Source organism: Trachemys scripta, chromosome 18, assembly GCF_013100865.1.
Source record: "Trachemys scripta elegans isolate TJP31775 chromosome 18, CAS_Tse_1.0, whole genome shotgun sequence".
Classification (NCBI taxonomy): Eukaryota; Metazoa; Chordata; order Testudines; family Emydidae; genus Trachemys; species Trachemys scripta.
This window is the reverse complement of record NC_048315.1, coordinates 20,589,011-20,616,641: the sequence shown is the minus strand read 5'-3', so window position 1 is coordinate 20,616,641 and position 27,631 is coordinate 20,589,011.

Sequence of the window (27,631 nt, the reverse complement as noted above, 5' to 3'; positions counted from 1 at the left end):
ACTGAGACGGCTCCGGGTAAAGAGACTGGGGACACGTTCCAGCTGGAGAGAGAGAGAGAGAGAGAGTGTGTGTGTGTGTGTGTGTGTAGCAGAGTCAATACATGTGTGAGTGTTCCTGGAGTGTCTCTGAATATGCATGAGTGTGCATGAGTGTGAATATACACACGGTCATGTGCTTTTGCTGCAGAATGTGTTTGTTTGTGCACAAGAGTGTGACTGAGTGCCTGGAATGGAGTGTGGATGCCTGTCTGTGAGAGTGAGAACGTAAGAACGGCCATACAGGGTCAGACCAATGGTCCATCTAGCCCAGTGTCCTGTCTTCTGACAGTGGCCAATGCCAGACGCTTCAGAGGGAATGACCAGAACAGGGTGATTTTGAATGATCCATCCCCTGTTGTCCGGTTCCAGCTTCTGGCCACTGGAGGTTTAGAGAGACCCGGAGCGTGGGGTTGCATTCTTGAAAATGTGCGTGCAGAAGACCACAGAGGCTGCACCCTTAGCAGAAATACACTGGTACCTTCGGTGAGCTAACGCCATAGGGGAACCATTAGGGCGAGGGTCACGGATTCACCCCTACTCCCGCACCCTTGTCACCCGTGCGGTGGGGGAGGCCAAGAGCCAGGCACAGACTTGCCGGTGCGTGCGGTGCAATGCGCTCCGCGCCTCGCTCGCCCCTCGGCAAAGGGAAAACCATTTCCAAAGCACCTTTCACATCAAACACTTCACAAAAGCCGCACGCTGTGATACAATAAACTCCCAAACCAACTCCCCTGGCAAATCAGCCACGCTAGTCCTCTGCAAATAAGAAGGTTTTCAATTTGCTTGTGAACGTCTCTGAGGAAGGAGCTGTCGGGAGAGGATTCTGCAGCCTGAGAGCGGCGAGAGGCAAACATTCCCCCCTGCAGGGAGGAGAGGCGGACGTGTCCGTCTACACCCAGCTTGCCCCAGCGGCACAAAGGGCAAGGTAGGGACTCCCCAGCGTGGGCACAGGGGGGCAGTGAGTGAGGGCCTCGCCTCGGGAGAGCTGAGTTCAAGTCCTGCTTTGGGAATTCAGAGCTGCTCATTCTAGATGCCCACCTCCTCCGCCCCTTTGCCCAGCTCACGGTGCCATTCACTGCCACTAGCCACCTCTGCTCCGGAGCCTGGCACGGTGCAGGGCAGGATGCGTTGTGCCATGAAGGCTGTGTGCAGAGACCCAGGATGGCAACAGCAGAGGTGAGGGGGCTGCGCTTCAGGCCCGAGCTGCATTAGCAGGGGGGTGAGGATTATGGGGCACTGGCCGAGCTGGGTGTGGGGAGCCCTGGCCTGACAAAGCAGCGGGTGCTGTGGGCTAGGATCCAAGTGCATTGGCAGAGTTATCCAGGGGAAGGGTCGCACAGCGCGTGGTTCTTGTCCGCGCTGCACGAGCCCGGCGCTCTGCTCCTGGGCTCTGAGGTTTGCGGCCAGGGGGGTTTTGTTGGTTTTTTTGCAGTGTAGAAGTACCCTCATAGCCTGGCTATTCCCACAGCTAGGAGCTCTGTGGCTGAACCCCCAGGTAAAGCGAGCTGGAGAAGGGAGGCACGCGGGGGGACTGGGAGAGCAGGTGCCTTTGCTCAGCCACCCTGCAGGCTGGGCTGTTGGCGTGAGCCACGTGTGATACTGAACTGCCCTCCTTTAAAAATGGCCCCCTCCATGGGGTGCCCCCGGCACTGCAGCGGCTCTCATGGACCCCCTGCTTCACAGAGTGGACCCTGCCTGCTCCGATCCTGGTTGTCATAGCTGGGGGTAGGAAGTAAAGTTATCCCGCTGTTAAATACCCCGGGATCCCGAGCAGAAAGCGTGGGAGAGGGGATGTCTCATGGCAGTGTCTGGAGAGAGCCCGGCTGGTCCCAATCAGGCTCTGGCAACGTTCCCCTTCGTCAGAGCAATCCCAGGCCTCTGTGGTCACCTGCTCCCATGTGCCTGATGGACACGGAGTTCCAAAGTGACTGATCTGGGTCTTCCTCTGTTAATGCTTCAGGCACTCAGGAGTCACCAGCTCATGCCAAACAGAGCTCCTCGCTGCAGCCTCCCCCTGCCCGCCTCCCTGGGGAGGGATGGGGATCTGCCCCTAGGGGGGTTCTCGGAATCCCTGGGCAGAGATCAAGGGTGATTCCTCTCCCCGGGGCAGACCAGAGTTGTAACATTCCCCCCACGAATGGATTGGCAGAGGGACTGCATCCCCGCCCTCCCAGGCATAAAGCAGCATAACCAACAAAGCCCACCCCCACCTCCGAAGGGCCCCCTCGCAGATGAGGATAGCTCAGCCCCTGCAAGTCAATCCCCAGCATCCCCCAGCACTTATTGCCTCTACCTCTCATTCCCTTCCTGCCCTTTCTCCTGGACTCCTTGCCCGACACCCCATTCTGGTTGCCACACCCATGGCCTGTTGGCCCTCAGCCCAGAGAATGCCAGGCTATAATGCTTTTGCTTGCTTGGCGCCAGGCCTCATCCACCTCAGGGCTTCCTTCTCTTCCTCGTCTTCTCGTCCACGCAGGGTCGTATCCCACCCTCATCACCCTGATATCTGAGCCTCTTCCAACAGTGCAATTGAGGGACATGACTGGCACTGGCTCAGGCTAGGGGAACAGCCTCGGCCCACCCCGCCCAGCTGGAGAGAGGGTGTGCGCAGGGAAGGGACGGAGCTTTGACGGTGTCCCCACCAGCACTGTGGCTGGCGCTAGGAGCCATGCAGTTGACGCAGAGTATGACCCCCTCCGAGCAGGCAACCAGGAGGCCAGTTGTAACTCTGAGAACCACAACGGGCAACTGTGTGCTGTCCTGTAGACAGGGCTCCACGCAGAGCCTCCATCAATCCCGGAGTGTCACTCATGTTTCATGAAACCACTTGTGGGCTCCCCACCCTGCAGATTGCTCTCAGCCTGCAAGGTCTGGTAGGGGGCAGGGTGTGGTGAGAGAAGAGGAGCCCTTGATCACAGCTGAACCTTGATTAGGGAGTGGGGCTTCCTGACCAGCAGGCCTATAAAGGCAGCCAACCGGCCAACCAGCAGAGCTGAATGCAGAAGAGTTTGAGTAGGAGTTTTGGGGAGGGTGTGTGCTTTTTCTCCTTGACAGGAGCTTAGGAGGAAAGGCCAGAGGCAGCACTGGTATCGACCCAAGGAATGGAAGAGACAATGGAGATGACTGGAGGTGGGAGCTGTGGGACGTATATTCTCCTGGAGCAGGTACCTGAAAGGTACTTTGTTTGTAGGACACCTAGATCTGATGGAAGAAAAGAGCCGTGCTTTGGAGATGCAGCTAGAAACTGGTTGTGTTTTGAAGGCGATTTGAGCGGATGATGGAGGGCAGCAGAGAGGGGGCTGAAGTAAAACCTCATGACTTGCAGATGCAAGATGGACCGGAGAACTGTGAGGGGAGACTGCTGGATGAGGAAAGAGGCCAGTTGTAGCATGTGACTACAAGAACAAGGCAGAGGAAAAGCCCAGCTAGTGAAGGAGAAACAGGGCTGAGGAACAGGTTTGCAGAGTTGGAAAATGAAGGGGAGAGGCAGGCAATAACAGAAGATGGGAGGGCAAGATAGAAGAGAAGAGTGGCTAGTCCTCCGAGGGGCGGGGAAGAGACAATGGAGATAGCCAGAGTTCAGAGCTCCAGAAGGACAGAGAACGACTCTCAGAAGTGAGAACAAAAGACAAGAGGGGGAAGGCTGGAGAATCTCACCAACACTAGGAAGATGCAGGTCTACGTGACTGGGGACTCCCTACTAAGAAGAACAGACAGGCCAATCACCAGAGCTGATCTGGAGAACAGATGGGTGTGATGTCTGCTGGGAGGTAAGATACGGGATGTGGACCTGAGACTGAAGAGGATCCTAATGGCATCAGGAAAGAATCCACTGATTGTCCTTCATGTGGGAACAAATGATACTGCTAGATTCTCCCTGGGACAGACCAAGGAACGCTATGCCCAGCTGGGGAAGGTGCTTAAAGAAATGGAGGCTCAGGTGATCTTCAGTGGGATTGTATCTGTTTCTGGAGGAGGAGAGTGAAGGCAAGACAAGATTATGATGATCAACAGATGGCTCAGGCAATGGTGCTACAAGGAGGGCTTTGGGATGTTTGACTGCGGGGAGGCATTTGTGGACAGAGGATTGTTCCCAGGGGATGGACCCCACCTGAGTAGGGAGGGAAATAGACTGCTAGGATGGAGGTTGGCACAACTGATTAAAAGAGCTTTAAACTAGGAATTCGGGATTAGGGTTGGGGAACGCTCGGGTAATCTTCACGTCTGATTGTAATATTGAGTGGGAGGAAAGTCAAGTAAAAGAGGGTACAGCAATGGAGAAAGGACCAACAGAGGGTAGGAGAATGACTCCAAGGAGAATGGTAGGAGAATGGCCAACAAGAGGAAAGACACTGCTAATACCACTGACAGTAACAGTCGGATAAGCGATACTGGCAGTAAAATGACTGTACGTAAATTGGAGGAAGCATAACAGAAACAACTAAGATATCTGTACTCCAATGCAAGGCATTAGAACTACTGGTGCAGGAAATTAAACAAGATATTATAGGTGTAATGGAAACATGGTGGAATAGTAGTTATGGCTGGAGTACAGGTATTTAAGGCTATGTGCTGGTCAGGAAAGACAGAAATAAAAGTAAAGGTGGTGGAGCAGCATTCTAGACTTGTGACAAGGTAAACGGTAAAGAATTTATAAGTGATGGAATGGATAAAACAGAATCTGTTTGGGTCAAAATTACTTCGGGAAAGAGCTCCCCTGGGATAGTGCTTGGGGTCTGCTAAAGACACCTATGATCCGATTTGGATATGGATACAGACCTTTGTAAGATTTTTAATGAAATAAATACTACTGGGAATTCTGTGGCGATGGGAGAGTTTATATTCCTAGCTACAGAGGGAAGGACAAGTTCTACTAATAATGGTAGGGCCCAGATATTCCTGGATGTGATAGCCCACAGATTTTTTCACCAAATAGTCACTGAACCAACAAGATGTGACGCCATTTTAGATTTAGTAGTGAGTTGCTCATGGAAGAGCTGGTTGTAGAGGACAACCTTGGTTCAAATGATCATGAATTAATTCAGTCTAAATTAAATGGAAGGATAAACAAAAATAGGTTTGTAACTAGGACCCTTGATTTCAAAAGTGCAAACTTTAAATCAAATTTGCAGAAACTAATTCCACATTCAGATCCTCGAGTTCTTCACTCCAGACCACTTCCCTAAGTAATTCCCTTATTTTTTTTAAAGTTTCTGGAGCATTCACTCAAGCAAAGGGAAAAAAACTCACAGGGAAGGGTTGCAGACCAAACTGGATTAGCAAGCACCTCGAACTGGTTAAGAGAAAGCAGAAAGCCTACAAGCAATGGAAGATGGGATGGATCAGCAAGTAAAGCTGCCTCTTGGAGGTCAGAATGTATAGGGGGAAAATGAGAACTGCAGAGTTGCACCTTGCAAAGGAAATTAAAACCAAGTTAAATTAAATTAAAATTAAAAAGATTCTTTAGCCATATAAATAACAAAAAAACAAGGAAAGAAGACGTGGGACAGCCACGCACTGAGGATGGGATGGAGATTAAAGATAATCTAGGCACGGCCAACACTTGACTACGTTGCATCAGTTTTTAATACGGATAATGAGGAGCCTGGGGACAGTGGACAGAGAGATCAATGGGAATGAGGATATGGAAGTAGGACCACATCCGAGGTGGAAGCCAAACTCAAACGGACTAACAGGACCAAAGCAGGGGGCCCAGATAATCTCCATCCAAGAACATTAAAGGAACTGGCACATGAAACTGCGAGATCAGTAGGAAGGATTTTTAATGAATCCGTAAACTCAGGGGTTGTACCTATAACCGGAGAATTTCAAATGCAGTACCTATATCTAAGAAAGGGGGGAAAATTGATCTGGGAAACTACAGGTCCGTTAATTTGACTTCAATTGTATGCAAGGTCTTGGAACAAATTTTGAAAGAGAGTAGTTAGGCACATAGAGGTAAATGGTAATTGGGATAAAATAGAACATAGTTTTACAAAAGGTAGATCGTGCCAGACCAACCTGATGTCTTTCTTTGAGAAGACAACCAATTTCCTAGACAAAGGAAATACAGTAGATCTAATCTACCTGGATTTCAGTAAAGCATTTGATACAGTTCCACGTGGGAAATTATTAGTTAAATTGGAGAAGATGGACGCTAACAAAAGAACTGAGAGGTGGTTAAGGAACTGGTTAAAGGGGAGCTTGTCAAAAGGTGAACTGTCAGGCTGGAGGGAGGTTACTAGTGGAGTTCCTCAAGGATCAGTCACAGAGAATTCTTTCCCAGGTGTCTGGCTGGTGGGTCTTGCCAACATGCTCAGGGTCTAATTGATCGCCATATTTGGGGTTGGAAGGAATTTCCCCCCAAGTCAGATTGACAGAGACCCTGGGGTTTTATGTCTCTCCTCTGCAGCATGGGTCTCTTGCTGGTTTGAAGTAAAAGAAATGGTGGATTCTCTGTACCTTGAAGTCTTTAAATCAAGATTTGAGAACATCAGTAACTCAGCCAGAGGTTTGGGATCTATCACAGGAATGGGAGGTTCTGTGGCCTGTGATGTGCAGGTCAGATTAGGTGATCATGATGGTCCCTTCTGGCCTTACAGTCTATGAATCTCTGAGGTCAGCCCTGGAAATAACCCCAGGGGCCAGGCTGGGATGAAAAACTTCTTGAGCGCTGCCTTTCCTGGAGAGTGAACTGAGCTGTCAGAACAGTGTAATTAGCCACTTAATTTTTAATGTTAATTAACCTTCCTTTGCACTTGCACCTTTGTCGAGCTATCACCCTGCTCTCTGGGGTGCTGGTGAAAGCAAGTATATGCTAGTTACTTTGCAATTAATTACAGCTTTAAAAGGGCCCTGAGAGGCACCTCTTTCTGTTTGATCTTGTAAGTGCTTCATTAAAGACCCACCAAGGAATAGAATATGTTGGTACTTTTCTCACCTGATACAACCTGTCGTTCGTTCCTTTGCAGAATGTGACGGAGATATTTATTTATTATTCCTAAAATCACCCCAAATCTTTCATTCTACAGATTCTGCCCTCCACTACACAGAACACTAAAATATAGTGCACGTCTTTCTATACGCAGCGTGCAGAAAGCCGGGCTGTAAATATACAGCGCGCTAGCCTGCCACGCTCTGACTGCCCATGTGGCCCCTGCTGCCGTATACGAAAACCTCCCTAATGCATTTTGTGTACTGCTTGCCACGCACGAACTCACTGGATAAACAAGTGCTAAGAGTAAGCAATTCCATTATTAGTGGGGCCGGTTGACAATTTTCCATTACCACTGTTTTTCAATAGGAAATCGGACTTTCAACGAAGTGAAACTTTGTTTGTAGAAAGTGTCCGCATCTGTGGCAAATCATTTGGTCAGAAAAACAAACATTGAAAACTTTTAGGCTGAAAACTGAAGACTTTGGGGATTAGAAGTTTGCAGTTTTCAGCCAAAAATGTTCCGGGCGTGGTTTTTCAATGACAAGTCACAATTTCCAATGGAAAATTTCAACCATTTATTTTATTTTATTTTTCATTTTCATCAAAACTTCCCATGGGAGAGGGGAACCCTCCACTTCAAACCAGTTCGAATTACTACATCTGGGTCAGGAAGTTACCAGATAAGTAATTTTTGCATTCTTCAGCCAGATCAACAGGTGGTTGAATAACAGGAATCAAATAATCTATTAAACGAATAATTAAAGGAACCATGCTTTCAAAATCAAAAACGGGGACATTTTTTGTAGCAACAGTTTTGTCATGGAGTCCACTCACTGCGGGGGGCAGCTCCTCCTGGATGATGTGGGAAATAGTTCTCTTCCAAGTCCGATGCCTTCCCTTGAGGTCTCTCAACCCTTTGTCCTCTCTCACTCCATGAGTGGTACCTTCCTCTTCATGATTCGGCCAGGTCACTATGTGGTTTCCCCTTCCGGGATATTGAGTCTCACTGGACCCACTGCCCACAAAATGCCACTCCATCAGTGGTTGGTTGGGGAACCCGGGCCCACCCATGACTCAGGGACCATACAACACACAGCCAAGGTCTGCTCAGTCCCCAGCCTTGTTGCTCCCTGCTCTGCCACCCCAAGACTTTCTTCTCCACTTCCCTCAGGACTAGGCTCCCAGGGTTTTACTCTTTCCCTGGGTTCCCCCCTTCCCTCTCTAACGCACAGCACATGGCTGCAGATTTCCCTGCTGCAGCCGTTTCTGTTGCCAGCTGCCTGGCTTTATATGCAGGTCTCACCTGAGCTTCATCTCCCAGGCAGGGGTGTTTCTCTAGCTTATTCCTCTCTTGTGTGGCCTTTCTCAGCTTCCTTAACCTTTCCAGAGATATTATTCAGAGCCATCACAATAACAACGTAGTTATTAATATTTATTTATCACCACTGTATGCTCTAGGAGGCCTAGTCATGGACCAGAACCCCATAGACTATAGAATCACAGAATATCAGGGGTTGGAAGGGACCTCAGGAGGTTATCTAGTCCAACCCCCTGCTCAGAGTAGGACCAATCCCCAGACAGATTTTTGCCCCTGATCCCTAAATGGCCCCCTCAAGGATTGAACTCACAACCCTGGGTTTAGCAGGCCAATGCTCAAACCACTGAGCTATCCCTCCCCCCGTTGTGCTAGGGGCTGTACAAACCCAGAACAAGCCCCACAGAACTTGCCATCTGCCTATAAGACAGGAGACAACAGATGGATACAAACAAATGGGGCAGTAAAAAGAAACAATGGGACAAATGAGAGTTATGCAAAAATACCTATTTTAAGATGTGTCAGTTCTGCAAGCCCCTGACTAGAGAGAGTCGGGACATTTCTTTTTTCCCTGTGAAAAATGTCACCAAAGGGAAAGGAAAAATCATTTTTATTGATTTTTTTCGGGGGGGGGGGGGGAGCTGAAAAGCAAAAACAATTTCCCTTTGACAAAAAGCCAACGGAAAATTTTCTGCTTGGTCTAGTTATGACAGTCGCGACGTGTACATAGTTCTCAGAGTGGATTTTTTTTCTCCCCCCCCCCCCCCCCACACCCCAGTGTCTGAAAGAGTTTATTATGAACCACTGAACAAGCAATGTGAGCATTTGCTTTGAGCAAAGGCACCGCTTTGGAAGGATCTATACTCGGCTGACTTTTCTCCTTACCCCAAACGCTGTTCATTACACTGAATGCTCTTGCCATAGGACTGCTTGGTCCTAGTAAAAACAGAGCAAATTTTACTCCTTCCATTCCCCTCCAAGACCTCTTGCCCTGCATGTGTCTTCTCTGGACTTAACTTCCTCCATCTAGCGCCTTGCCTGCCGTTGCCCACATCCTGCGATCAGGCTACACAGGATTTATAAGGCCTGCTTGGGGCCACGTAGACTCTAATTGGACCATGAACTCTTTGCATAGTGGCCATCACTGCACAACAGTCTAAGGCAGTCGGGCTCCATTTCTTTCTGTTTTCTTTTCCTCCTGACCCATCTTATCCCTAGGCCCATGCTGAGCTGTTCCCTTTCCTTTTGTCTGTCCCATTCCACAGACTGTCTTCTCCCCTTCCACTTCCCATCTTTTTCTTTCTTTCTTTCTTTCTTTTTCTCATCTTCCCACTTAATTCCCACTCTCGTCTGTCCATAGGGTGACCAGATGTCCCAATTTTATAGTGACAGTCCCGATTTTGGGGTCTTTTTCTTATATAGGCTCCTATTACCCCCCACCCCCATCCCGATTTTTCACACTTGCTGTCTGGTCACCCTATCTGTCCATCTCCCATCTCCTTGCTCCAGCAGTGTCCTATTCTGTATCTGCAGCTTGGCAGGCTTCAAGGTGAAATTGACCGGCACAGGATAGTTTGCTCTGTTGTTCCTTCAGCTCAAGGGGAATGGAGCAGCAAAGTGAAACTTACCACATCTGGTCGATGTCACTTTGAAGTACACTGGGCAGGGGGCATGTCTGGTTGAGCAGCTAGGAGGAGTGGGAGGACCAGATAGCAGGTAAAGGACTGGAGAGAACTGGTGAATCGGCACTGAGCTACCGCTGTGTAACTCTCTCTCTTATATGGCCCCATCGCCATAAAAATCATTCATCTTCACAGCCCCGCTGTGAATTTCTGAATGTATCGTTTTCCCTCCCATGTTACCGACAGGGAAACTAAGGCACAGAAGGATTCGTGGTCTCAGCCTAGCTCACACAGGCAGCCAGGACTTGAATCCGGCACATTCGCAGCAAACCATCCTTCCTCCCTACCTGAGAGCAAAATCTGACCTCTTGCCCTTGTAATTGTCTGTGAGTTAAAAATTGCTTGGTGCACTGTGGTGCAAAATATCATACTGAATCGAGGAGAAAAGGCAGGGCTGGTAGGGGTGGAAGGGCCCTGTACTAGACATTCCCACTGCAGGTGGGAGGCCCAGCAGAGGTAAAGACAGATACGTTTAAGGTGTGCCAACCGACTGCAACGTCCTTAACGCCTTCTGTGCCGCAGCTGTGCTAGCTGCCTGGTGGCAGACTTAACCAGCTGGTAGAGTCCTTCACAGGGTGGCTGTGCCGTGTCACCGGGGCAGCCCATGGCACTGAGAGTCAGCAGTGAGGCACATAACCTCACGAGCTTTATCATGGGTAGCCTCCCGTCATATCCCAGCATGCACTGTGCTCGCAGTAAAAACCGGAGACGGAGTCTCTGGTGTAACATCCTCTTTGGCTGTATCGGGAACATCTGGTCCGTCAGGCCCAGGGAGGGGATGTTCTCAGACCATGACAGCTGAGGTTGCTGGGTGTCCTGACTTTGAAAGTACCAGAGGGGTAGCCGTGTTAGTCTGAATCTGTAAAAAGCAACAGAGGGTCCTGTGGCACCTTTAAGACTAACAGACGTATTGGAGCATAAGCTTTCGTGGGTGAATGCCCACTTCATCAGACGCATCAGACTTGCGTCTGATGAAGTGGGCATTCACTCACGAAAGCTTATGCTCCAATACATCTGTTAGTCTTAAAGGTGCCACAGGACTCTCTGTTGCTTTTCACTGACTTTGAAAGTGATCAAGCCTTAAACCGCTCCTGGGCAGGACCTACGTAGTAGCCACTGAGCACCATTGTCATGAATGCAGGAGCGGGCTTCCCTGCCCGCTAGGCACATTGTACTTTGTGCTTGTTTGCCCAACACTCTACATGCATGCAAGGCCTGGCCAGGCACCAACAAGCGTCCTCCTGAAGTCCCACCGTTCGAGGGCAGAGGAAGGAACGTTGGTGAAGGCTCTGCTGCCATCCTCCTCATCTCGTCAGGGCTGGCTGGCTTGACTTTACTGAGAAGCTGACATTGCCTCTCAAGGTCTGGAGGGTGTCTCTCTGGTCCTTCACCTTGGCGTGTCCTTGGGGATGCCACGTGCTCTCTAGCATTGGTTCTGTCTCGTGTGGGAGCAGGGGCGGGTTACCCCAAGCAAGAGGTTTCTTCCCTGTTGCTGGCTCTCTGGGCCTCACTCAGAGGAGCAGCATCTCTCCGCTTACACCCGCCGCTCTCTGGGGAAAGAAATCACCACAGTTTGGGAGAACTCTTTACGCGGATTATTTCAGACACGATTGGCAGCCGGAATGTATTTGAGGTGGCACGCCGCTGAGAAAAGAAAGAAAGAGAGAAAGGAAGTCCACTTATTTGTTGTCTGCTTTAGCCATTTTTGCACCTCTCAGCATATTCACCCAGTTCTGAAAAATACTGCCTTTGTTATGTTAATATTCAGCCTGTCAGCAGAAACGAAACGCCCCCTCCCCCCCCTCCGCCGTCTAATGGTGGATTCCTCTGATAGGAGCAGAAGCGCTGAGTCAGCAGAATACACAGGGTTCTTTCCAACCGCTCAGGAAAGGCTTGCACAGAAATTGTTTTAAAAAATATATCTCCTCCGTTCAAAGGGAGACGATTGCGGAAAAGCGTTGAAAGGTTTAGAAGGTGGTGGGAGAAGACAGCGCTTGGGTACCACAGATGCTCTGGCTTTACCCAGTTCATATGGAGCCACAGGTTGGACACTTGGAGTCTTCAAAGCACTCAGGCCCAGATTCACACAGGTGGTTAGGCACTGAACTTATGGGAATTAGGCACGTAAGTACCTTTGAGAATCTAGGCCTCAGTGCTGGGCCGGAAATGTTTTTCCTGTCCTGGGAACATTTTCAAGAGTCTGAAAAATGTTCCTGTCCCGAATCAGGACCCCAAGGCAAAATCTTACTCCCCATTCACTCCATGGGGGCAGAGTTTGTCAGCCAAACTGCTTTTCAGCTTTTCGGTTTGTGAATATTTGTTTCACCACTGGCTCCATAGATAGGCACTCTGGATAAAAATCCCACTCTGAAAATTGCTGCTACCTTGGTAGTTACCAACCGGCACATTCATGGATACAGAGCGAGGGTGGGTAAGGACTGGCTAGGCCATAGAGACAGTGCCCTTTGTAGCCTTTTTTAAAAATTGAAATTGTATTTAGTAATTTCGTATTTAACTACCAGGGGTTCAGCTCCTGTTGCTACAGTTTCAAACTTGACAGAGTGAAAATCTCCTTTGGTGCTTTTCTCAAATTTGGAGACTCTAGCAGCACTCGAAGTCCAAGGATAGTGACCACAGACACAATCACAAGTGCAAAGTCTTACCTGTACGACAAGTTTTAATTAAAGCAATAAGTAAAGTTACAATTACCCATGCACATAGAGATCCTACAAAAACCCATGCAAGTCACACTCACATCCTCAAAGATATTCTAGGGTCTGATGGACCTCTCAGTAGATGAACATTGATAGAGAGATGGTTCCTGCTATTATCCCTTGGGGTCATTCCTGGGATCGTCCCACTTTTACCCAGCCAGAGAACCTCTTTTATCTTCTTGTTCTGACCACACCTAACACCCTATGCATATGCATGAAGGTTTCAATCCTTTTTTCCTTATCTGTACTTCCACACCACACAAATATTGGGGTGCCCCATTTTTCATAGCTTGTTCTTAGCTCCTCTTATTCTCGTTCGTATCTACGCACAACATGTACCCTGCGGTCAGGACAGGACATGCCATGATGTGACAATCAGGTGTCTCGTGATCTTGGCCAATACCTTGCAGTTTATTGCAATCTAGGTTTTTTGGTAACATTCCCTATTGACACGTCTTTTGCAATAATCTTGCAACTTTATGGGCATAGGGTTATGCCTAGATCACCCACTCATGTCAGGCGTTCTTAAGCCTATGGCCTAGTGACTTCAATCTCTTTAGCATACATTGATTATCTATGAACTAGCATATGGACTGACCATAACGCAATGGGGGAGGGATAGCTCAGTGGTTTGAGCATTGGCCTGCTAAACCCAGGGTAGTGAGCTCAACCCTTGAGGGAGCCACTGAAGGATTTGGGGCAAAAATCAGTACTTGGTCCTGCTAGTGAAGGCAGGGGGCTGGACTTGATGACCTTTCAAGGTCCCTTCCAGTTCTAGGAGATGGGATATCTCCATTAATTAATTAATAATTAACGATAAATGAACTGATTGGCTACCCCTTCAGGTCAGGGTGAGACACATAGGTGTGGTATGGGGGACTGGGTGTTTAAAGGCAGAACCTCTCACCCTGAGGGTCTGGTTGTCATGAACAGCCCGCTGGAACCAGACACAGAATAAAGCAGAGTTCTTTCAAGTACCGAATGATCCCTAAGCACCAGCGTAGGCAGGGGGGCAGTGTGAAGATGAAATCACCCTGCCGCTGTTTGTGTGGTCCCAACCTCTGTTTAATTAGAGGATGGGGTTGTGCTCCCTTGGGAGGTCACAGTTGGGTGTGAGGGCATCACAACAACTTTGGGAGTGTGTGTGTGTGGGGGGGGTGCCTTTCCACTTGGTTCCGTGCCAGCGGGGAGGAACAGAGCGGTGACAAGTTACCTGACAAAAGTGACGACGTTTATTGCCAGGCATATTTTGCACCTTCCTTCTGCTTTAAGATTTGCTGTACCTCCCACTGCTTGGTCCCCCAAGGGAAAGGCATTGCACTGCTTCCCCGCTGCAGCTTTATGATTGTACAGCGCCTAGCGCCACTGGGCTCTGGCCTTAGTGTGCGCCCTCTGGATGCTACAGAGATAATAAATAACAGACACAAAGCACGCCATTGAAGAATTTACAATCTGAATAGATGAAACAAAGGATGGATTGTTATCCCCAGTGTAGGGGTGGGAAACTGAGGCATGAAGAGATTAAACAACCAGCCCAAGGCATTTCTGACCAAAGGTAGGACTCGAAGCGAGCTTTCCTGAGTCAGGGCCCGGTTCCTTAATCACATGGCCAGCCTTCCTCTCTGTCTGCTGCTCTCACAGCAGAAGTTCTGAAACAGGCCTTAAGGCTCTGGGTTCCAGGTCTGTTGAAATGGAGATTCCTGAGATTTTTCTGGGTACCCTGATGACAAGAAATGAGATCCAGGGAGCTATACCCACAGCCAACCTCTTCGGGAATGCACAGCTCGACAGACTAGAAACTATTTTAACCAGATGGAAGAGCTCAGAATTTAGAAACACAAAGTATGAGGAAATTCTCATTTAGGGCTTCAGTAATGACCACAGGTGTGACCACAGCTTATTGACCCTTCCAACGTAGCTAGCCACCAGATAGATCTGTGCGCTGCCGTCAGCAGCAGGAGAGACGCATCTGTCCATCTGCTTTACACAGCTGAAGACTCCCTTCTCCTCTTTACCCAGATGCCGCACGTGGGTGTGAGCCCACCCCACCGGATCCCCAGCTACTCTCCAAATATACCCCGGAGATCCCTGCCACGTGCACCAGTTCACCTGTGCATCATGCTCCGTGACCCTTTGGAGCCCAGCAGAGGTCCCAGCAGAGAGTCAGGGATATAGGATCAGCTGCTAAAGGAAATGTATTGCAGGGCGTATGGATGAAGGTGGCCAGGTTAAATCTGCTGTGCCAAAGGCGGTCTCCAGCCCATCTGTGGAGGACCGGTGAGGACACAGAGTGGTGGGACTCTTCTAGGGGAAACCAGAGTCTTCCGCACATTTCGGAGTTGGCCGACAGGGTGGCTGAGGATAAGGGGGGCAGACAGAAAGCTGTCATTGGGCATTGAATGTGCGACCTCTTCAGGTTTCCAGCACAGTCTCCAAAAGACTTTACGGTGCTCTGCGGAGGTTGTGGTTTCCCCAAGGGTCTTCTGCAGAGGTTGCCTTGGGCTCTCCTGCAACATGTCCCTTATGCACATGTGGCTTCTGAAGACGCTATTTTCATTTTGCAATATCATTTCTCGGGGGACCGGCTGGCTTGACCTATTGGTCCCGGATGGTGCCTGGCACTTCGAGGTGACTGGTTTGGAACCAACTCAGTTAGTGACTCAAAGTTCTGCCCTGCTGGGAAGTGCTCCAGGCCACGTTCCCCAGGGCTCAGTGCCCATAATTGGGGCTAGATTCCCCACAGAGCTCAATGCCCATTTAGGCACCCAAAGAAGGGCCACATTTTCAGGCACGCAAAGCTCCCAGTGTGGCACTTGGGCCAGATTTTCCACAGCTACGCATCCAACGACCTGGGCTCTTTGGAAAACCCAGCTGTTTATCTTGGTGGTTAAACGTGAGCTGAGCACTTAAGAATCTCAGGCCTTGTTTGTGAGAGCTGTCTTTGCCATCACAGTGGTTGGAGTTAAAATATAACTCTAGAATAGAAACTTCTGATGGCCGGTTGGTGACCTCAGTCCAACAGCAAGCAGATGCCCACCTACCAAAAGCCAGCAGCTCCATCTCAGTGGAAAGAGTGAGGAGCTTGACTGAGCAGGGAGATGATCCCAAGGGTGGTCCTTTCAGATCAGGGCTGCGACAGCCTGGGGAAGCCTTCACGGCTGCCTCCTGGGCTGCAGGAGAACAAATGGAGGCTGTCAGTCTCCAGGGCTATCAATCTGTCAGGCCGTATCACATCTGCCATAAAAGACATTTCAAAAGAAAATTGGCATTTTGCTTTATTGTGCGTCAATTTAACAAATGGGAATGAGTGTAAAGTATCAGTGCCTATGTTCTTGGCTCCCCGTCAGCATCTGTCTCACTTGGCAGCATTCTCTGCCCCTCCACGGGACCATGCTCGGTGGCTGTTGGGAAATCAAGCAGACACCTGGGGTGAAGGTCACCCCTGGGCACGAGGCCAGATCAAGACCCAGACCGTCAGGTGAATTTCACCCATGATTAAGCCCTATACGGGGAACAAAGATTTCATAATGGGCTCGTGTAGTTGTTGCCATGTCAGTCCCGGGATATTAGAGAGACAAGGTGGGTAAGGTAATTACAATGATAATTACCTCACCCACCGTGTCTCTCTAAAAACGGGCTCTTCTCTAGCAGAGAATGGTATAGCCCGATCTAAAGGCTGGAAGTTGAAGCGAGACAAATTCAGACCAGAAACGAGGCGTCAGTTTTCAGCAGTGAGAGTAATTCACCACTGGAACAACTCGCCCAGCGTCGTCGACGTGTTTCTGAACGATCGACTCTAGAGTTATTTTGTGGACCTTCCCTGGACCGTGCTCTGCAGGAAGTCAGACTGGGGGATCACAGCGGTCCCTTCTGGGCATGGAATCGAGGAATCAACTTTCTGCACAAGCTCTTAGGACTTAATTGGTGCCTCCGCCTCGGGCTGACTCCTGGTGAGCGGCAACCAGTCTGAAACAGAGGCGATCGTTTCTCCTCCTTGCCTTCAGTCCCTGGCTCCCTGCTGTGTCATGCCAGCCTCCTGCCAATGCCTCCATTTACCTGAGCTACTGCGCCGTAAAACTGGCAGTGCACAACAATAGCTAGGAGAAGGGGTGTGGTCCGATGTTTGGGGAAGGGGGAGATCTGGGTGCTCATCCCAGCTGTGCGACCATCGCCAAATCGCTGCCCCTCTGTTGGTCTGGTCTGTTTAGCGTCTGAGCTCTGGGGGGCAGGGGTTGTCGGTCCCTATGTGGTTGTACAGCTCCTAGAGTAACGGGGCTAGTTTGACCTGGGGCCTCCAGGTGTGGCTGTCAGATAAGTACCAAGCTCGGATGGCTGGGAATTACATAGCACCTTTCGCCCAATGCCTTTTCTAACCTTGATAAATGAAGCTTCTCAACAACCCCACAACGAATAGGACGTGCATGTTACAGATGGGGAAACTGAGGCACCACGTGGGGGCAGCCCAAGGTCACACAGCGGGTCAGGGGCAGAGCTGGGGAAAGAACCCAGAGATCCTGACCCCAGTTCCCTGTTCGTCATATTGAACCATACTCATAATTCACCATACTTGAGGTCAATGGGCCAGTTCCCCAGCTGTGACTCGTCCGGAGCTCAGCTGGGGTCAATGGCGTGATACTGATTTATACCAGCTGAGGATCTGACTGGCTGCCTTTCTCATCTAGCACCTACTGGGGAAAGAGTCTTCTCCATTGCACCCCCACACACACACACACACGGAACTCCCTGCCTGTTCCCATGCGCCTCCCTGATTCTAACACATCCTTTCACATCCCATTTCAAAACGTGTCTTTTATTCCTGGCCTCTAGCTCTTAATTTCTCTCTCCTTTGGCTGTTAATTAATTCTGTAAAGCACTTTGGGTTACATTTATTATGAATGGCACTGTAGCAAATAATCTCTCCCCTTTTATTACAGTTTGACTACCGCAGATAGCCAACTGATTGATAGCTCCTTATCTGCGCAGGAAACTGACCGGCGGCCAACGGCAGGCAAGCGAATTAACACCTCTTGTACTAGGATGTAGGTTGCAGCAAGGAGTCGAACGAATTTAACGGAACTCTGGGAGCCGTCCAGAAGTCCTGGTGCCTCTTTGAAGAGCCTGCTGCCTTCTGGGAATGGGGAATAAGAGAACTGGTGTCAAGATGAGACCACCAAGAAGATGACTTGGATTTGGCCAATGCTGTTTAGTGCTTCCAGTATCATACAGACCAGTGGATGTTTGGTGTGCTGGCTGAGCTGTGTGGAGTCCCTGGGACTGGAGTAGCAAGTGGATCTTCCATGTTAGGATCAAGGGTGCCTTGGCAGAGCAGAGAAGGAATAAGAACTAATATCAGAGAGTGCTGGACAGTTGGGTTGAAGCCCAACTGCTCAATTGGTAGGGTGGAGAGGATCGAGACAGCTGGGTGTGTTGAAGCTCAGACTGGAAGTGCATTAGCAGAGCTGCATTAGGAAAGGAACACATACCTCGGTGCCTCAGTTTCCCCACCAGATCTATGTCTTATCTATTCTGACAGTAAAGCTCTTTACGGGGCAGGGACTGTCTCTTGCTGTGTGCATGCACAGCGCCTAGCACAATGCTCCCATAATGCAAAGAACGCGTGGTAGGTCAGGTGCTTTTCAAAGGTGAGTGGAGATTCAGGAAGGTGCCTGCCTGCCAATCTGGGGCTTGGCAGAGGAAGCTGGTGCACTGGTTAGAGTGTGAGCAATTCACGTTCAATTCTTTGCTCTGCAACAGGCTCCCTGTGTGACCTTGGACAAGTCCCTTGTCTCTCAGTGCTGTAGTTCCCCCTCTGTAAAGTGGGATGATAGAACTTCCCAGGTGCTGTGCACACAATAGTGCTGGGAAGACAGATACACTAAAGAGGGTGAAGTGTTCCAATACGATGGTAAACAGGGCCAGATAAGCACCTACGGTAGATAAGACTATCAGGTTTTTGCCTTCGTGACATGGGAAAATAGTTGCATCATGGGACCTTCTCTTGGCTTTTCAAAGTTCCACACATGGAAGAGCTTGAGGGTGAAAATTTTGAAGCCCCACCAACAATCATCTCAATAGCAAATCTAATTAGCGTTGGCAGCTATGGTGGTGGTGGTTTGTTTTTTTTAATTTCCTGGAGGAAACTTTCACGCATAAGCACTGATGTCAAGGGGTCAACCTTTTAAACATCCTTACCCAAGCACGCATGCATATTGGGGAGCAAAAACGGTTTGCTATTTAATGGCGTAAAACAATACACTTTGCAGCAACTATTAGCTGGCTAATGGCAACCCATCGTTCCTTATATCAGTTAAGTGACAGATGGAGTTGACGGCATAATTAAGCCGGTAAGAGTGTCATAAATTACAAAACTCCCATCGACTCTCCAAACACACCGAAGGAATCCTTGCAAATATGATGTACGATCAGTGAGAATGAGCAGTCTTCATTATGTGGCTGAAACGAAACCATTACGGGCCTGCCGGTGCTGCGAAGGAACCTTCGAGTCCGCCACGCTGCATCTGTAATGAGATACATTGTGTCGCTGCTTGGCTAAGCTCCCCGCGAGTGACAAACAGGCCCGGGAAGCCTGGTTTGTTTCTTATCATCAAGCACTGTAGCAGTCTGCTATTCTGAAATGAATGCAGCGTCAGATTCACACCATTAGAGATAAGCTCTCTGCAGGTACGGCATGTGTTCTGTTACAGCATGTGTTCTGTTGGTGCAGACTTCCCCAACCTGAAACAGGGGTTGGACCGCAGGAGGGTCCGGGCAAGTCACAGCACTGGTGCAAAATCCACTCTTCATCTGAGCTGCAGGCATTCGCAACATCCGAATGAGCTGCTACACCCGGCGGATTGCAGTGATCTTTATAATACTTATTATTAATAGGGCTGATGGGAAGATTTCCAAATATTTCATCGAAAAACAGGGATGCATTTTTCACAAAAAGCAGTTCCCTTCTTTGACTAGCTGCTTAATCATTCATTATTTGTAGAGCCGGTGGGACATTTTTCAGTGGAGCAGTTTCCCACTGGAAAAATGCTGTTTTGGTGAAATTGAAATGGTCCGTGGGAGCATGCTGATTTTGAGTACGTTTTCGACGGGAAATGTTCAAAACAACTGGAAATCAAAATGAAGTATTTTGTTTGGACTGTCTCAGCTTGTTTTTCTTCCACTCTGATATTATAATGCCTGATAAAATATTAATGTTACTATTGGATTTTAGATCTTATATTTAATGTTTCATATGGTATTTTATATCATGTGTGTAATATAGCGTATTTCATAGTTGGTATTATATTATAATGTTTTGACATTTTCAAAATGGAATAGTTTGCTACGGTCATTTTTATGTTTCCAAATCAAAATATTTTGAAATTTTCATTCTGTGACTTTTCATCCCAATTTGGACATTTTTTTTTTTTTTACATGTAAGAATTTGCCACAGGATGGAAATTGCATTTTCTCACCAGCTCCAATCATTTTTATTACAGTAACATTTAGAAGGCCCAACAGAAATCAGAAACCCATGGCGCTAGGTGCTGTACAAACATATACAAAGAGACAGCCCCTGCCCCAAACAGCTTACACTTTGTCTATCCTGCCTACTTAGACTGTAAGTGAAAGAAAACATTATTATCACCTCCTTTTAAAGATGAGGATCTGAAGCACACTGAGATTAATTGATGTGCCCAGGGTTACACAGGGGGTCTGTGGCAAAGGCAGAAATTGAACCCCAAGTCTGTGGTATCCTGCAATATAACCTTAACTGCAAGGTCATCCTTCCTCACACCTAGCCTGCTTCTTTCTTTGACCAACACTGAAATACTGGCAAAACAACAACATTTAAACCATTAGGCTTCCGAGTTTTCATTTCACAGAAATGAATGGCTAGAGCAATTGTTTCAGGCTCTCTGCAGACTCAGGCAGCTATCACTGCATCAACTGATGCCCCGTTCACATTCTGCAATGTTACCTTAACAACCATAAATGATTGAGTCTTAATTTTTTTTTTCAATTAAATCGTCGATTCTGGAGCCCTCGGATTAAAGGCCGATGGTCTATCCATTGAGCTGTCCAGATTCATGGATCTGCTAGGCTGAACTGAACTTGCATTGGAAGTGGGCATCACACCTTCCCATCTTTTCCTATGGATCTACAAATCATATTGCTAGATTATGGACGGACAAAGCCTTATACAAGCCTGGTGCTGTGACCTGCAAAGATAGAGTGATTCATTATAATAGAAGATTATCCCTTCAAACTCTAAATGAATTTAATTTACTTGCCTGGGGGTGGGGAGGAGAGAGACTGTCCCTAGACATCTTATTTTATCATAAAAATACAGAGAGAAATCTGTAGATCAGACAAATAGAAGCACATTAAGTGAGACAGTGAGTGATGTAAGTTTACGGGGGAGTTATATGGAGAGGATAGGGGAAGTGACAGAATTTACATTTGGCGCCTGTGTTTATTGCCTACAGCTGAGCATTATAAATAATAAACTGTTCTCTGACTGCGTGGGCTCCACGTCTGCATTTTTTCCCTCCCCCTTCAGATCTCATGGATTCGGTGACATGTATGAAGCACCTAGGAGCGGGAGTCAGACAGAAGGATTTGGAGGAGAGCGGGTCTAAGGGAAAGGAGGAGGTTTGGGAGTGACAGTGATTTTGAATGTCTCCCCGGAGACGCTGAACAGGGACCTGGTTTGCAGACAGCGGCCTCTGAAAAACTGGCCCCTTTTAAGGTGTCTCAGATCAGTCATCACACCCCTTTAACGATCTTGGCCATGAGCTGATGTGCACTGCCGAAGCCTGGGCGGTTGGCTTGGTCATTGACATGGGGGTTACCCTCTTACCAGCTTCCTACGAGTCCAGCACCACCCCGCCACTTAGGGTATGATCGCCCTGCAATCGGAGGTGTCGCTGAAGCACACGTAGACACACCTGAGCTAGCGTTCATCTAGCCAGCTCGGTTATCGATAACAGTGAGGTTCCAGCAACCGGGGCTTCAGCACGGGCTGCACAGGCCCACCCAGGACCCTGGATATACGCTGGGGCAGCTAGCCCACGTTGAAGTCTGTGCTAAGCTGGCTTCCCGGCTACCAGTACCTGAGCGAGCTAAAGGAAAGCTAGCTTGGGGGCGCATACACGTTTTGCGTGCAGTCACGCCCCCGACGGCAGGGTGGATATCCGCCGACGGGGCGTGGAGGCTGGGCCATTGCATCGGCAGGGTTTGGTGCAAAGGGGTGAGGCGAGCACCCTCTCTTCTATGCAAGAGGCAGGCCCATTTGCGCTCCCCTGCGCTCAGGGCTCGTACCTGGTTTAGGGGCATTAGCCACCCCGTAGGGGACTGGGCTGGAGGAGGAGGAGAAAGAGCCAGGACTCGCCCCTCTCACACAAACAGCAGCTAACTGAGAAGGGAGGCACATGCCACCTTCTCCTTAGTGGTGGTGGAGACTGTGAAGTCCCAGGGAGCTCCACGAGGGACGGGACCTTCCGGGGGCACGACGTCTCCTGACAGCACTTGAGTGGTGCCGGCACGCTCCAGAACCTGCCAGTCTTGGGCCAGGTGGCTCCTTTCCCTCCTCCAAGCCAGCAGGGGCTGGGCCAGGGGCGCTTGGCAGTGGGTGAGTACAGAGGGAGCCGAGGATGCTGCAGTTGTACTGGGGAGGAGGGTGTGAGGGCCACAGCTGCCAGTAGGCTGGGGAGGGGGAGTGGGAAGGCCTGGAGCTGGGCGATGACGGGAGCCAGGTAACAGGGCCGCCTGCACGCAGCAGGAGCCGGGCTAAACAACAAGAAACCTTGTGAGCTCTGCGGACCCCAGCCTGCCACAGAGTAATACCACCACCACCTAGGTCTTCTACAGCACTTTTCACCCGCAGAACAAGCTCATTATCTCCATCGCGCCGATGGGGAAACGGAGGCACCGAGCAGCAAAGTAACTTGCCCATGGTCACCCAGCAGGCCAGTGGCAGAGCTGGGAACAAATCCTGGGTCTCTTTAGTCCCACGCAGAACTGCCCAGACTTTTCAAGGGTGCCCCTTTGCTGGGCACTATTGTTAGGGGCTGCATTCAGAGCAGGGACTTAGCGGGAAAAGTCGCTGTAGCCCCTTGACCAAGTGCCTGGGCCAAGTGAGAGATCTCTGGATAGGGGTCCACACAGTTAGCGACTTGCTGCGCACAGCAAGGAGGAGAGAAAAGTTCTGGATGACTGCCGGGAGAGGACTCCTGAGCGCCATCCACTGGCCCCTTAGCGAGTAACCGTTTCCGTAGACCTGGTAATAGCGCACTCGCGTAACCACCACCTTGTGGCACATTAACACCTGAGTAACCCACCACGACCCACCAGGCAACACTGCACCAGGTTCTAGGAACCCGCGTCTCTGCTGCGTTTCCCCATTAAGTGCCCTGTGGTGTCTCCCCTCGCCCTGCTTTGGTTCCCGGCACGCAGCCAGAAAGCAGAAGACCGGGGTTCGAAGTTCAGGCAATGCGTCATTTATTGGTTAATCAAGCAAACCTATCCATAGCTCTGTACCCCAGTAGAGCTGTTTCCTGTCCCCCCTCCTCTTTCTTAGCGGGCTCGATTACACCTGTAGTGCACGCCCCTGGCACCACCCCTTACAATTTATGGTCATGTTCCCCTTTGAAGGGTCGTGAGTCTGGAGGCTTCGGTACCACCTCTATTGTACCCCATGGAAGGGGAGGGAGGGAGGTTGTGTTTTTAGTTCTTCTTATGGCTTTTTAGTGTTTCTTATGCCTCCCCCATCCCTCTCCCGACTGGTTGCTTGACCTTGTCTTGAGATATTAAACGCCCACCAAAACCAGCAACACTTCAACTCTCTTATCTTTTCTCATTGTGCTATAAACGCCATCTGGTTGTGGGCAGATGCAACTCACGGTGTCTTTGTTCTTTGTTCACACATGTGAGTAAGGAGGAGATAAGAATATTGTAAGTCAACCGGGCCAACAAACCCCAAATTTCTGTCTCAATACAACATCCAGGCCTGTATATTTGCCTAACACCCTTTAACTGTGACTCAAACCCCGCTGCACAAGCAGCGAGGTGGCAAACCCAGGCATGGTATGGCTCAGGCTGCCGTAAGATGCTACCTTAATAGAAATGCCATCAGCAATGCCTGGACTGGACTGCACAATCCGCCCGCCTGAGATCGATATGGCAGCTCCATCACCATCTCTCTCACTCCCCATCTCACAATTGTCTCCTCCGGATGATGGACGACGCGGCGTATTTATGAGCCGCCGCCCGGTGTCGATAAGTCTGCGATGTGACAACCCAACGAGGGTCCGGGACTCGGCGCAGACTTCCAGCAGGAAGTATTAATGACAAGGGATTTTTAAAAAAAAAAACATTTAATTTTTGGTGCTCAGGAACGTCAGGGACTAATAGCACGAGGGCGGGAGTGAGCTAGAAGGCAGGCAGGCCCTGCGCCCGCTTCCCACGCAGCTCAGCTAATGCATGTCGGCTGGCACTGCACCACCCCTTGTTATTCCAGTGCTGGCCTCCAGACCTCAGCTCCCTCCCAACCTCCTACCCACTGCAATTCAGAGCGTAACCCGCTCCCGTCTAGCTCTGCATTGGCACCTCCGTCCTGAGTCATGGCACTCACTGGTAACCTCAGCCTGCCCCTTTGCTCTGCCACTTGTGTAACAGTTCCCCCCCTCCCCCCCCCCCCCCCCGAAAACTCTAACAATGCACCTGAAACCTCCCGGCCTGCATCCCTGATGTTCCAAGTGGGGAAGTCTCTCTATCGGAGGCAGTGTGGCCCAGTGGATGGCACACAGGATAGGGCCTCAGGACATCTGGGTTCTCTCCCCAGCTTTGGCCAGCCACGTGACCTTGAGCAAGCACTCCGTGACTCAGTTTCCCCACCTGGCAACAATGATTAGTCCTGACCTCCTTTGTCAAGTGCTTTGAGCTCTGCTGATTAATAATCCCCAGCTCTTTTCAATTGCCCCTCACTCCTGCTCTGTAGCTCCTCTGTTTTTCAAGCCTTGCTCCCCAGCCCAGCCCTGCTAGTGAGCTGCAGCGTCCCCTGATATCCCCATCCCCAACAGCCAGCTCTGCCACACCGCACCTGAGGCCGAGCTCCCTGACGCATTTCTGTGCAGAGCCTCTAACAATATCTAATGCCCAGCTATTTTCTATCTCTCGTCTGCCTTAAATGTGAGACAGATTTATTTCCCATTACTGTTCAGTCTCCTAAGAGTGGCTGGTTTGGAAGATTCAGTGGTTAGGTTTCTTTCTTTGTTTCCTCACACAGAGATTTTCACTCTGCCAAACACATCCCCATGCATCGCGCCTCACTGCAAATGCACGTACGTTTCATGGGATGGGTTTTAAAAATAATTTCCCTGGCCTCTTTTCTCCTTTTGTTATCAAAGCTCCTTTCCTTTGCACAATCCAGGCTTTTCTCCCTCATAGCGCCAGCCTCACATCCTGCCTTGATCCATCAACGGCTGAGCCAACACCAATTGCAGAAGCCCCTGCACTGATTACAACGGGACTATCGTAGAGTCAGAAGGTGAGATGGAGCACCCCATGGTCCCAGCTCTGTGCACCCAGCGGCTTTGTGGGTGTTTGGAGTGATTATTATTGACAATTAGAGGCTCGATTCTGTCCAACAGGGAGGAATTGGTTGTGAATCTGAAGGGGGAAGGTGATTTGGGTGAAAGTGAGCATGAAATGATAGAAACGAAAGGGAGGAGTGAGAGCAGAACAATGGACTTCAAAAAAAGCAGACTTTAACAAACTCGGAGAACCGGTAGGTAAAGTCCCATGGCAAGAAAATCGAAGGGATAAAGGAGTTCAGGAGAGCTGGCATTTTCTCAAGGAGACAATATCAAAAGCACAACTGACAACTATAGCAATGCAAAGGAAAGATGGGACGAAGAGCAAGAGGCCAATAAAGCTCCATCAAGAACTCCTTCATGACCTGAAAAACAGCAATTCACCCACATTTCCACTTTTTAAGGAGGAGAACAAACGAATAGCACCAGCATGCAGGAACAAAACCCAAAAGGCTAAGGCACAAAATGAGTTACACCTAGCAAGGGACCTAAAAGGCAATAGGAAGAGGGTCTTCAAATACGTGAGGAGCAAGAGAAAGACAAAGGAAAGTGGAGGTCCTCTACTTAGTCGGGAAGGAGACTTAATAACTGATGAAATCAAGAAGGCTATTTAACGCCTGTTTTGCTTCTGTCTTCACTAAAAAGGTTAATGGTGACCAGATACTCAATACAATTAATATTAACAACAAGGGGGAAGGAACACAGGCCAAAATTGGGGAAGAACAGGTTAAATAATATTTAGATAAGTGAGATGTATTCAAGTCAGCAGGGCCTGATGAAATTCAGTCTAGGGTACTTAAGGAACCAGCTAACGCAGTCTTAGAGCTGTTAGGAATTATCTTTGAGAAATCCTGAAGGATGGGTGAGTTCCTAGAGGACTGGAGAAGGGCAAACCCAGTACATATTTTGAAAAGGGTAACAAAGAGAACCCAGGGAATTATAGACCATTCAATACCTGGAAAGATACTGGAACCAATTTTTAAACAATCAATTTGTAAGCACCTAGAGGATAATAGGGTCGTAAGTAATAGCCAGTGTGGATTTGTCAAGAACAAATCATGCCAAACCAACCTCATTCCTTGTTTTGATGGGGATACTGGCCTAGTGGATGAGGGAAGCAGAAGATGTGATATATCTTGATTTTAGTAAGGCTTCTGACACAGTCCCACATGACAATGTCATAAGCAAACTAGGGAAATGTGTTTTCTAGATGAAATTACCAGACGATGGGTGCACAACTGGTTAAAAGGCCATCCCAAAGAGTAGTTAGCAATGGTTCCCTGATGGACTGGGAGGGTGTGTCTAGTGGGGTCCTGCAGAGGCCAGTTCTGGGTCCCTTACTAGTCAATATTTTCATTAATGAGTTGCATAATGGAGTGGAGGGTATGCTTATAAAATTCACAGATGACACCAAACTGGGAGGGATTGCAAGCATTTTGGAGGATGGGGTTAGAATTCAAAATGACTTTGCACTTGTCTTTACTGAATTGCCTCTTCTTGATTTCAAATAAATTTCCCCAATTTTTCAAAGTCCTACACTTAGGAAAGAAAAATCAAATGCACAACTACAAAATGGGGAATAACTGCTGAGGTGTCTGTACTGCCGAAAAGGATCTGGGGAGGGGGGTGAAAGGGCATCACACATTGAATATGAGTCAACAATGTGATGCAGTTGCGAAAAAGGCCAATATCATTCTGGGCTATATGAACAGGAGTGTTGGATGGAAGACCTGGGATGTCACTGTCCTGCTCTACACAGCGCTGGTGAGGCCTCAGCTGGAGCGCCGTGTCCAGTCCTGGGCACCGCACTTCAGGAAAGATGTGGACAAATTGCAGAGAGAATCCAAAGGAGAACAACAGAAATAATAAAAAGCTTTAAAAACCTGACCTATGAGCAGGGTCGTCCCTAGAGACTGTGGTGCCCTACGCAGCCCCCCTGTGGGGGGGGCCAGCCCCGGGCCTCCGAGAGGGGGGCGTCCCAGGCCTCTGCAGGGGGTGAGGGGCATCCCAGGCCTCTGCGGGGGAGGCTGCACCCAAGGGCTTTGGAAGTGCAGGAAGGCAGCAGGGGTTGGCCCCAGCCAGCTCCGTTCTGCTCCCCGGGCTCCCAGGCTTGGGGGAAGGGGGGAACCGCCCCCCAGCACTCACCGGTGGCATGGCTGAGAGCCGGTGTAGTGGAGTGGGCTGGGGCCGGGTCACTCCACTTCCCGCCACCCAGTGAGTGCAGGGCGGGCCCGACCCCCAGGGCCAGCTCCAGGCACCAGCGGAGGAAGCACGTGCCTGGGGCGGCACACGCTAAGGGGCGGCATTCCATCCATTCTTGGGGCGGCAGAGTCCGGGCAGCTTTTTTTTTTTTT